Here is a 12,109-nt window from a genome sequence, read left to right as displayed (position 1 = left end):
CCAATGAAGAATTTTATTCAGACTCTAATGAAAGATGCCAGGTGAAGCTTATAGCTTAATACTCTCCTTATTTCTATCTTCAGTACCAATGATTTTACTACTTAGTTCCAGATGTCAAAGTTTGTATTTCAATATTATTATCATTATTTGACACTGTTGTTATTTAATGAGAACTGACCTAATAGTCTACTGAAGCCTGCACAAATCTTATTTGGGAAATTGAAGGAAAATACATAATATATTTGTCTGATAGTGTTCTAATAAAAAGTGACTAATTTCTCCATCTTAAAATCTTGAAAGGTAACTTTATTATCTCAAACTCTCTGCTTAAACATTTATCTGAAGCCATAATTCTTCCTTGTTATTTTGGATTCAAGGTAAAAGTACATCTTCTAATTGAATTTCTGCATTCAAATGTTCAGATACCCAGTAACTGATATACAACTTAGTAAATATTTTGAATGAATGAATGAGTGAATAAACAGTTGAATAATAGTTTATAAATCTCAGTTTATTTCCTACAACTAAATAAAGTCAAATATGTTTGCTTAACCTTATGATGGAGTTAATACACCATTTTAGTGATCTTTGTACACAGATTACATATGCTATATTATGAAAATTTTAGAACACTGAAGTAGATAAAACATTATGATTTATGTATCTTTTTTAAAAAGTTCTTTTATGTTTATTTATTTTTGAGAGAGAGAGAGAGAGACAGAGTGCAAGCAGGGGAGGGGCAGAGAGAGAGGAGACACAGAATCTGAAGCAGGCTCCAGGCTCTGAGCTGTCAGCACAGAGACTGATTTGGGGCTGGAACTCACAAACCTCAAGATCATGACCTGAACCAAAGTCAGTCGCCCAACCAAGCCCCCCAGGCACCCCTGATTTACGTATCTTGATAGAAAACCTCTACTCTTATGACATAAAGGATGTATGTACTTACATAATCCCCGTCGAAGTGAATTGGGAGGTGATAAAGAAAAAGTAACATTAAGAAGTAAGAGAAGAGGGGGAAAAAAAGAATTAAAACAAGAGGTCGGTGAAGAGCAGAGAGGTAGCTTCCAAGCTTGATGATTTAGGCCTTAGAAGCCTGTTTTCTTCCCTATGCCTTAGAAATGAAATTTTCTGATGTCAGTTACAATCATTCTATACCACATTTTATTTATCTACCTTAAAAATGATTTATTTCGGGGCGCCTGGGTGGCTTAGTCGGTTAAGCGTCCGACTTTCGCTTGGGTCATGATCTCGCGGTTCGTGGGTTCGAGCCCCGCGTCGGGCTCTGTGCTGACTGCCAGATCAGAGCCTGGAGCCTGTTTCAGAGTCTGTGACTCCCTCTCTCTCTGACCCTCCCCTGCTCACGCTGTCTCTCTCTCTCTCCTAGAAATAAATAAAACATTAAAAAAAATTTTTTTTAATGATTTATTTCTAGAACAATAGTAGCTAATGTCTGTTGAGGATGTATTTCTCACTGTCACCCCCTGTGATTACTACATGTGGGAAATGGCTTCCCCAGGGCTGGACAGCTGGTGGGGCAGAAACTTGAACCCAGAGCTAACCTGAGGTACAACACTGCCTTTCAGGGGTTGATGCTGCCAGAGTTCACACACATCTCCAGCTCTCTGCCTTCACATGCATCTCTTCCAACCAGAATCACTTTCTCTTACTGCCCAGTGACTCCAACTTCACCATTTAGGACCCCCTCAAANCACCGTATTAAAAGTCTTCAAACACTTTGTGATTCCTACTTCATTTGTTTTGTTAAGTTCTCTACTTCTTGAGCCAAGAATTTTTTTTATAATTCTCTCTTACCGTCTCCCCTTCTCCAGCCCCTCCCCTCCCCTCGCACAACTAGGGAATAACTATTTGTTCCTAGAATATCTCTGAAGTTCTTAAAAGAGCTCAGAAAGAGTTGGTATACTTTCAGTATTTACTCTTGCTTTGCACTTGTTAACAGAAGCAGATAAAATCTACGCTTTTTGTAGGACACATGCTTTAAAGGCTAAAAAGTCACTTACCACAGGAACTTCTATGTATTATACAGTGTGACTAAAGAGGTGGCTCACTCAATCCTCAGACTTTATCTCCCCAATATACAGCCTTTCCCAGGAGAAAACCTACTCAAATGTTTTGTCCGTTATCTTGATAGATCCTCCCCATCCTGTGTTCCTGAGACATGGCGGGGGGGGCCTGTTCTGTTTCCAGAGGCACTATGTTTTAAGAATGAAACCTTGGGGCACCTGGGTGGCTCAGTCGGTTGAGCGTCCGACTTCGGCTCAGGTCATGATCTTACGGTTCGTGAGTTCGAGCCTGGAGCCTTCTTCGGATTCTGTTTGTGTGACTCTCTCTGCCCCTCCCCCACTCATGTTCTTTGTCACTTAAAAAATGAATAAACATTTTAAAAATGTTTAAAAGATGAAATCATAATCAGATCGAGTCCCATAGAATAACAGTCTTTGAGAAATATATTGTTTTCCATGTTTTGTTCTGTTCTCTATCATACCAGAGATTCAAGGGACCTGAGACAGGCTGTTGTAAAGTTTCCCCTTTTCTAGTTGGCAACAGAAGACTACGTTTTTAAAAAGGAAAGCATTTCTTATGCCATGGCATCTCCTTCAAAGTTTAAAAAGCAAAGATTAGGTACATTAAGTGCCTAGATTTGCCCGTTACAGAAATATTCAGAACACTTTCAAAAAACGGCTTCTCTATCACTTTGTCTCTGTGTGTCTGTGTCTCTGTCTCTATCTCTCTCGAACACACACATGCACACACATCCAAAAAAGATAGCCACCACTTATTTGATATCTTATTTGGTTTGCCGGCTGCTCTGTATCTAAATCTGAATTTTGCTTACAATAGAAATGTTAAAATTTTTCCTCCTCACCATCTCCTGGGAATTACATTTGCTATTAGGTTGTGCATTTACCAATTCCAGAATTTACTGATCCAAATTTTGGTCTGTGTTATATTTGTCTCTTCCTTCTCTCTCACATTTATCATCATTTTCTGCTTGTATATCTGTCCATTTGTCTTTCTTTCCTTTAATTTCTGTTCCATGGTCCCCAGATAGAAAATGAAATATTAGGTTTGTCAAGCGTATATCATTGTTTAAATGCCTGGAGATGATGGGTTAAGCAGACCAATCAATGAAACAAACCTCCAGTGCATTGCTGGGGCTGCAAGCGATGTTCCCTTTGGCTCTTTAAGACCTAACAAGTCAATAACCTATTAATATCATATTCTGCCAGTCACCTCTGCACAATTCACATGTGGCTTTTTAGGATAAAACTTTATAGTTTTGTAGTGAATTAAATAGGAGAATGTTTGTGGCAAAATCCAAACTAAAAATAAGAGTGTATACATTTAAAAAGTGAAATGGAAATAATAATCACGTGATTATTACTCTCTGATACAGAGTTACTTCAGCTGTACCATAAATATTATAAATACATAAGATGATCCAAAATTTTAAGCAATGAATCCAGACAGGACCACATGCAATGCCTTATGAGTTAAATGTCCAATACATTAAAAGGTAGGATCCTTGAAAAACCCTTGATAGGGATTTTACCCTGAAAGAGACGACAGACAAAAACATTTTTTAGTATAGTTTTACCCATTTTGTACCATGAAGGATCAAAATTTAATAGTTTACATATCAAAGAAAATACATATGGAAAGTGTTGCTCATTATGTAGAAAGCAAAGTTATTTAATGGATGTACCTGATAATCCTTTGTATTTATAAAGTCATGTGTGCATTTATAGATAGATAACATATATTAGATGACATATATTAGATATATATAAGATATATTAGATGACAACATCTGATTTGAAAACTGACAACTTTCTTTTGATGATTCATATTTTGAAACCCTGTTTCTGTTTCTGAAGTAAAAAAAAAAATACTGGAATATTTTGATGAAACCCAAGACTTCTCTAGGTATTAACTCATTAATTCCAAAACTGGTTTTACCTCATTCTTTTACACTCAGTGAAAATCAATTAATCAGTCCACTTCCTCAAAATAAAATTCTTCACTGTGGTATATTTAAAGATCGAATATGTTCTGGGACATCAGAAGAATTTAGAAGTCTTTAGTAGTATCCTTTCTCAAACGGAATTACTCCTAACCTCATGGTTAAAGGCCCAGTTTTGGAGTCAGACAGATTTCACATCAAATCCTAGCTCCACTACTGAGAAATTACATGTCCTCAATTTTTTAATCTCCATATCTAAACTGGAGATATTAACCTCTACTACAATGGGTTTGGTGAAGATTAAATGAAATGTTGTATCATAATGAATGCAGAGCACATTGCCCAGTACTGGGCACAGAGTAAGTATTTAATAAATGGAAGTGAATGGAATTTATTCAATGAAGTACAGTCATTTAAGGACTCTGGGCATAATTTGTTCAACTGTCCTTTCCCAAATATCCCTCATATATCCTATGTTCACCTACCCATGTCACCGTAGCACTGTCTTTTGAGCTGAACATTATACAGTATTAACATGTTAATTAACATTAATGTTATAAAAACAATCCAAAATCAACTTTACTTTTATTTTGTGTTGGTATTAGCCATGTTAAGCTTGCAGTAATGAAAATGAAGCATCACCTCCCATTCAGATGATAGCAATGAGGCAAGCAATAGGAATATGTTTCATGGAGAAGTACTGTGCCTTGAAAGAGAGAACATTATGAGTACAATCAACCAGATTACAAAATAGACAGGTAGCTTTCTCAGCCTATATCTGATACTTCTAGTTTCTCTCCTGAGCACTCCCAATCAATTTTCATTCATTCAACAAACATTTACTGAGCACCTCCTGTATTAAATGCCATGAAATAGGCTTCAAAGTTAACTAAAAAAATGAACATTCCCTAATCTCACAGAGTTCTCGCCATCCCATTGTCTAACACACTACATGTTCCCCATTTTCGAACCAAGTAAGTTTCTGTTCAAAGGTTTCATCAATTGTTTCAATTAGATTTTTTATATATAAAAAAGTTCACCATCTGGTCTCTACCTTTTTCTTTCTTTCTTTCTTTTTTTTTTTTTTTTTACTTATTTCGTATTCTGTCTTTCCTTGTCACACCCACCCCAAGCTACTTACAGTTCCACTCTTTTTCACTCTGTCTAAGAGGTAGCCTTAGCTTTAGTTGTGCCTTGAAACAACCTGGATAGATTTTTAAAATCTCAATGTCTGGGTTGCATCCCAGACAAATTATGTCAGTCTCCCAAAGAATGGGACCGAAGCATCAGTTATTTAACTCCCTCAAGTAATTCCAGTGTGCAGTCAAGGCTGAGATTTTCTGCTCCAAAGTCTTTCTCAGCATGCATCCTCCTTACTTCTCAACTCGCTTCATTATTGCCTCACTCCTCCTCATCCAGCAAGACGCAGCTCAGCTATTTTTCCTTCCTTTGAAGTCTTTCCTGAGCCCAACCCGCCTGGCATAGACTGGTGTAGGGGCGTGCTTTGGTTTCTTATTGCGACATAACAAGTTGCCACAGATTAGCAACTTAAAACAGCACTCATGTATTGGATCATAGTTCACTAGGCCAGAAGTCCAAGCAAGGTATGGCAGTGTTCTCTGCTCAAGGTGTCAACCGGCTGTGCTCTCATCCATAGTCTCAAGTAGAATGAGATCCATTTCCAAGCTCTCTAAGCTCATCTGCAGAAATCACTTCCTTGCAGCTGTGGAACTGTGGTGCCCATCACCTTGTTGGCTGGCAGCCAGTGATGGCTATCAGCTTCTAGAAGCTGCTCTCGGGTCCTTGCCACATGGCCTCCTCCATAGGTTCCAATATTCCCGACTTCAGAAAGGGCCCAGTCCTTGTTGAGGGCTCACCTGATTAGGTAAGGCGCATTAGAGAATCTCCCCTAATTCAAAGTCAACTGATTAGTGACCTGATATTGACAGAGTTATCCTATCATAATCGCAGGTTGTACCCACACTCAAAAGGAAAGGCTTATAAGGGGCATGTGCACCAGAAGCTGGGAAACTTAGAAGCCACCTTAGAACTTTGCCTACCAGATGCCCTTCCTATGGTTTTGAGTACTTCTCACATGCATTTTTCTTGCTTCACCAGACACTGAATCTTAAAAGGGTAGGGACCATGTCTTATTCATATTTGTCTTCCCAGCATATAACTCAAAGCCTGGAATAAGGCAGATGTTCACCAAGGCTTACCAAGTATTCATGCAGTGCATAAGCATAAATTAGACCTTTTACATATTAGAAAATAGAGCAAGCACACATTTGGATAAAAGCCTGATCTAGGGTCTTAGGGAAGATGCAACTAATTCAATAATTTTAAAAGTTAAGAAAGGATAACTTCAAAGGCAGCCTAATAAACATAACAGTATTTTTTTCTTTGAAGATTTTTCATTAATTTCATTGTTTAGAAAATCACAGTGGTCTCAAAATATGTATGAACTTTTGTTTCATACTTAATTGCCTTTGGACTCAAAGAGCCCTTTTCCATTTTCCATCCTTATTTTGATGGTTTCAGGAATCAGTTTTTTCTCTGCTGGCCCACATGCGGAAGTTATCACTTATTTGATGCACAATATGCATGCAAACTACTAGTAATTCAATGATCTTTATGTTGTGATCATAAGGTTAAGTGTTTAACGGGGATCTTCTGCCTTGAAGGAGCTTAACAGCAAAGAATCGAGATGGACACTTACATTACGGTTCCAGCATTCCCTAGCCTCTAGCTTTGGAGAATTTCACCTACACTGTCCTCAGTTTTCTCATCACTAGAATGGAGATAGGAATACTGTTTGAAAGTGTATGGAAGGCTTTGAGATAAGTTAGGAGGAGGAGCCGGCCCAGAATAGAGATACTGTTGATAAAATTCCAACAACTCATCCTATGCCCATCCCCCCGAACACTCAGAGATTTGCTGGAGGGAAGGAAAATAATTTACGTATTTGCCCATCTTCTTGGGAGATGAAGGTCTCTTAACATAAAATTTTCATCTGACCTAACCTAAGGATAAAATCGTAAATTTAAAGCATATTCTGAGGTACATTGTAAACCAAGGATTGAAAGCAAGAGAATGAGAAAGGGCCACTAAAACTACTTTATTTTTTTAAATATTTTTAACATTTATTTATTATTTTGAGAGAGAGACAGAGTGTGAGCAGAGGAGGGGCACAGAGAGAAGGAGACACAGAATTCAAAGCAGGCTCCAGGCTCTGAGCTGTCAGCACAGAGCCTGACGCAGAGCTTGAACTCATGGACCACAAGATCATGACCTGAGCCAAAGCTGGGCGCTTAACCAACTGAGCCACACAGGTGCCCCAAAACTACTTTATATAAAGTTAAACAGGAAACACTATTCCCAATAATACTGCTGTATTAGGAAAATCTTTCTCTTCTGTAAGAGAGCTCTAGACCAGCACTGCCCAGTACAAATAAAATGTAAGTCATATATATAATCTTAAATTTTCTAGAAGCCACATTAAAAGGAGTAAAAAGAAAAAGGTGAAATTAATTGTAACCATGTATTTTCTTTAAGCCGGTATATCCAAAGAATTACTTGAACGTATAATCAAAATTTAAAAAAATTTAATGAGATGTTTTTTGAATGCCAAGTGCTCAAATCTTACCTGTATTTTTCACATTTATGGCACATTTCAATTCTAACTGGCCACAATTTGTGTGCTCAATAACCACATGACATGTCCATGTGTGTTTCTGTGTGTATATTTATGACTGTGTATTCCCATGCACATGTTTTAACTTAAAGATTCCTACGCCACAGAAAAACTGAAGGACACATTTTCCCTTCACACAAGTGAAAAGGAGCCTTACTCAGCTCACCAAAGTTCACTTTGGCCCTTCCTGCGAGGCTTGAGCACTCTGTGTGACTTCTGTCTCTTCTGGGCATGCTTGCACCCTCCTTCCCTCTTTGCCTCCATCCCTCAGGAGCAGAGGTCCATTGAGTCCTAGGGTGGTGAAGAAAGAAAGAAAAGCAAGAGATTTGTTATAGGAAGGCCCTCAAAGGGGAGGCAGACACTTGGGATATTTCTTTGTTATTATTGTTATTAAAAGACAATTCGTTTGCTTTCTTGATGAAAGGAAGGGGATTGATTAAATGGATGGGATAAGAATCTGTGATTCTGCTGAGCAATAAGCCAAGATTCTTACCTTAAATCTTCTTAGGCTTTGTGCCAAGATAGTTTTCTGTGCATGTCTGATTTGATAGAGCAGCAAAGTCTCTATGAAGAATACAGACACATCAGGTGCTCTAGAAATAGTCTGAGAGGTAGAGAAAGTAAAATATTTCTCCAAGTATCCTGGCTGGCAATGCTTGAAACGTTCTGTGGTGCAGAATGGCCTTCCCCACCCCACCCACTCCAACACGAACATATAACACACATGCCCAGTAAACAGGATCAGAGAAATGTTACTGTGAATGAGGTAATTTAGTAAGTGTCTTGACTTTTTTAGGCTACGAGGTTTCTATTTCCTCAACTAGAGCAATGTTAATAACCCCCTAGTGATCCAATTAAAAAGAGAATGAATACACGATGCAAAAACCAAGTCAAAACAAAAAACAAAAAAGCCAAGCTTTTTTAGCCATCGTGATCAGACCCTGTGGGAAATATGTTCCAGCAAGCACATACACAGTTTCAATCAATACCCTAACCTTGAAATAATCTCAACATGGTATTTGATAATCATGTGCACGTGTGGACATAGGAACACACGCACACATGCACACACTAACATATAAAAATGTTCTGATGGGAAGATAAAACTACTCACACTGATTGCTCCTGGTGGGTTCGAATGTCGGGTGAAAAGGCCAACAAAAGGCCAAGCATCCTGTCCACCTGTAAATACCATCTTTTTATCTGCAGCTGCACCTACTGTTTTTCAATGCCTAAAAGAGACTACCCATAGACGAAGCTATTGCCAAACCTGTGCTTAGGACTTAGAATCCCAAGAGAGAAGACTTTGCTCTGTCAATAAAGATATTTGGAAAGATGCTGGATCAGAAGCCCTTTCTGCATAGCTTTTTAAGCAAACCACAGTTTAAAAGTATTACTTACAGGGGCACCTGGGTGGCTCAGTCGGTTAGGTGTCCGACTTCAGCTCAGGTCATGATCTCACAGCTCATGGGTTCAAGCCCTGGGTTGGGCTCTGTGCTGACAGCTAGCTCAGAGCCTGGAGCCTGCTTCAGATTCTGTGTCTCCCTCTCTCTCTGACCCTCCCCTGCTCATGGTGTCTCTCTCTGTCTCTCAAAAATAAATTTAAAAAAACATTTAAAATTTTTTTTAAATGTATTACTTATAATTAGCGCACAAAGCTCCTACCTTTGTAGACAGATAAAATCACATCACTAGTAATCAAATAGCTGAAGTCTATCTAATGGATTATGTTGCTATATTAACTTAACAAAAGGAAGATGAAAAATCTGTGATCCACCCTGAAACATTTAGGGATAAATTTGAGGTTCCAATTCACTGACTATATCTGTAGAGTTTATTATAACACCAAAGTTGCTGCTTTAAATTGACTTCTTCCTGAAGACTGGAGTGTGTAAATTGCATAGAGATGGAGAAAGAGGTGTTGTTTCTCACCAAAAATGGAGCTCAATTTCAAAGAAACTAGTTTATAACTTGAATTATTCTATCTAATAGAAGTTACCTACCACAAAAAGATAGTGTGAAGTGTGACAATTGCAGGTCATGTGTACCTTCTGTCAAAATATTTCTCAGAGTCTTCCAGCTAGATATCTATTCTTGATCTGGTCTGTGTCCCAGTGAGAACTATGTTTCCTGTGCTTTTAAATATGAGTGTTAAAAACATCAAGAGTGTTTCCATGTCAATGCATTTCACTGATTTTTAAAGTTCTACTTTACTTTTTTTTTTCAGTACAAGAAATAATCTAAATGTTAACCTATTTCTATTATGCATATTTAACGACTGTTAAGTCTGTTCATTTTATGAGTTCAAGTAAATATCTTTTGTATACTAAGTATATATGTATGTATATGTGTATGCATATGTATGAGAGAGAGCATGCTATATATGGGTTTTTGGAAGGTCTTTATGGTCTTCAGGAAGAATAATTTTGAAAATAAAACAGGAACTCTAGAAATATTAAAATGCTGCTACCAAGAAATTAAAGCATCTAATTTTAAGAATTAGATGAAGGAATAACCAGGGAAATTTTGAAAAATAAAAGAATAGTCTAATATATTCTACCAGCTTTTGAAGCGTATTATAAATCTACCATAATGAAAACAGCTTGGTATTCCAATTGCTTTTTTCTTCCTTTGAATGCCTTTAATTTTTCATTGGGATCTCCGTTCTCCATTCTCCGTGTCTATTGCCTCTCTCTCTCTCTCTCTTTCTCTCTCTGGTGGTTTTCATTTATTTGCTGCAACTTTCCCGCTTTGGAAGAAACTCTTTGGGGAGACCACGACACATAATGTAGGCAACTTCAGAAGTTGTCGAGCCTCAGTACATTACCTTTTCTTATCACCATGGCAGAATTAACACTTTGCAATTCATAGGATATGAGCAATGTACCTGATGTTCTGAACACCGTATGCAAGTCAACGTGGAGTATCAGGTGTTAGGGTAGCAGTTCATTAAGTCCATGAATGCCAACCAGAAAACACAGTTCTTACAGGATTCCGCAACAAGCCAATTCAATATCCTCTACAGGAGGAGGCTGGTCATAATGTACCGTTTCCCACAGCGAGTTAACTCTCACTTGTTTCATGTAATTAAACCTGTTGTGTGCATCTCATTTACCACTAAACCTGCATATAATGTAATAAAATGTATTGACTTGGGAAATACCAACAGGCAATAGATCGTCATAATCAAACATTTATTCTACACCAAGCTTTCTCATCTCCAGGCCTTTGCACATGCTCTTACGATGTCTGGAACATGTTCATTGTGCCCCTTGCCCTCTCTATCACCCCTTTCTTAATGTTACCTACTCATAGCTTGGGTTTCTTTTAAATATTATGAAATGTATTCCCTCGTGTAAATTTATTTAATTTCACAGTTCTTCCTCAGTCTCAATGCAGAACCTGACTTATTTCAAAGCCTTTCCTGTCTACCAAACATTGTATTAATTGGTTATAGAACTTTCCAGTCTTCTTAAACAGTGCTCTGTGCCTCATCTGGGTAATTCATTCTGACCTTCAGGTCTCAGAGGCCACTCTGTTCCTCAGTGTGAAAACAGCCTCACCTGGTGTGTTTTCTCATGGAACATGTGGGGGTTTTTTTTTTTCCCAATTTGTAAGTGTTTTCCTCTAGAAACGGTAAGTTCTAAGAGGGCAGTGAGCCTACCTGTTCTCTTCATCACAATATCCACAATGTTCAGCTTGGGACCTATCTTCCAGTAAGTTCTTGATATATACTTTGAGTGAATGAGTGAGTAATAAAGGTGGAAGATGGAGGAAGAATTCAGAATAGAAAGTGGTTATCACAGGTTAGCCCTCTCCTGCCAGAGCAGAAGTGGTGATTGGAAGACTGATTTCCAGATATTAAGACTTCATGGAACAATTTTTTTAATGGAGACTTACAAAATGTTGCCAACACTTATTTTTTCCAAGTAATGCCATTAAAACCAAAAATAATTCCAATTAGAATAACCATCATTTTATTAAAATGATATATTTTAACACTGAAACCTTTTAAAAAAAACACTCAAAATAAATGACAGCTCTTTAAGCTGGTTGAATCTGGCCTTATGAGAAATAAATCATCGTGGTGTGGGTGTGTGTTTCTTCATTTCCCTTCAGAAAATCTCAGCATGAACTGGTTCATATCCATAGACCAGTCTCTCAGTAACCACCCACCTAGATGAGATGATGCAGACGGCAGACCCAAGGACTCAGGAATGCTCCAGGAACATTCATTAAATAATAGAGAGCCAGAGTGCAGGTTTCATGGAGGAGAGGAGATGTTAACCAGATAGACAGCAGAGGCAAAATGCCTGAACAATTTATCAAAAGTGTTTCCTTCCATTCTACATGGGTCACACATAGAAAGACCAGAGTTTTCAGTAGGAGGAGAGGCCAAAGGGAAAGGAGAAGGAAAAGCCACCACTGATTCT

General features: G+C 38.0%; 1 long non-coding RNA gene across 1 annotated transcript; it reads right to left on the bottom strand.

Moving 5' to 3' along the window:
* Positions 1–4,648: 4,648 nt before the first annotated feature.
* On the bottom strand, positions 4,649–8,273 carry LOC144232049 (uncharacterized). The gene is made up of 3 exons (XR_013335299.1): positions 8,170–8,273; positions 7,843–7,967; positions 4,649–4,688 (listed from the first exon to the last, which is right to left on the bottom strand). It is a non-coding gene; the product is annotated as an uncharacterized LOC144232049 (long non-coding RNA).
* Between the last annotated feature and the right edge of the window lie 3,836 nt (positions 8,274–12,109).

The sequence above is a fragment of the Crocuta crocuta genome, unplaced genomic scaffold (genome assembly GCF_008692635.1).
Source record: "Crocuta crocuta isolate KB4526 unplaced genomic scaffold, BGI_CrCroc_1.0 scaffold194, whole genome shotgun sequence".
Lineage (NCBI taxonomy): Eukaryota > Metazoa > Chordata > Mammalia > Carnivora > Hyaenidae > Crocuta > Crocuta crocuta.
Note: the sequence above shows the minus strand (reverse complement) of the source record. Positions and strands in the feature narration are given on the sequence as shown.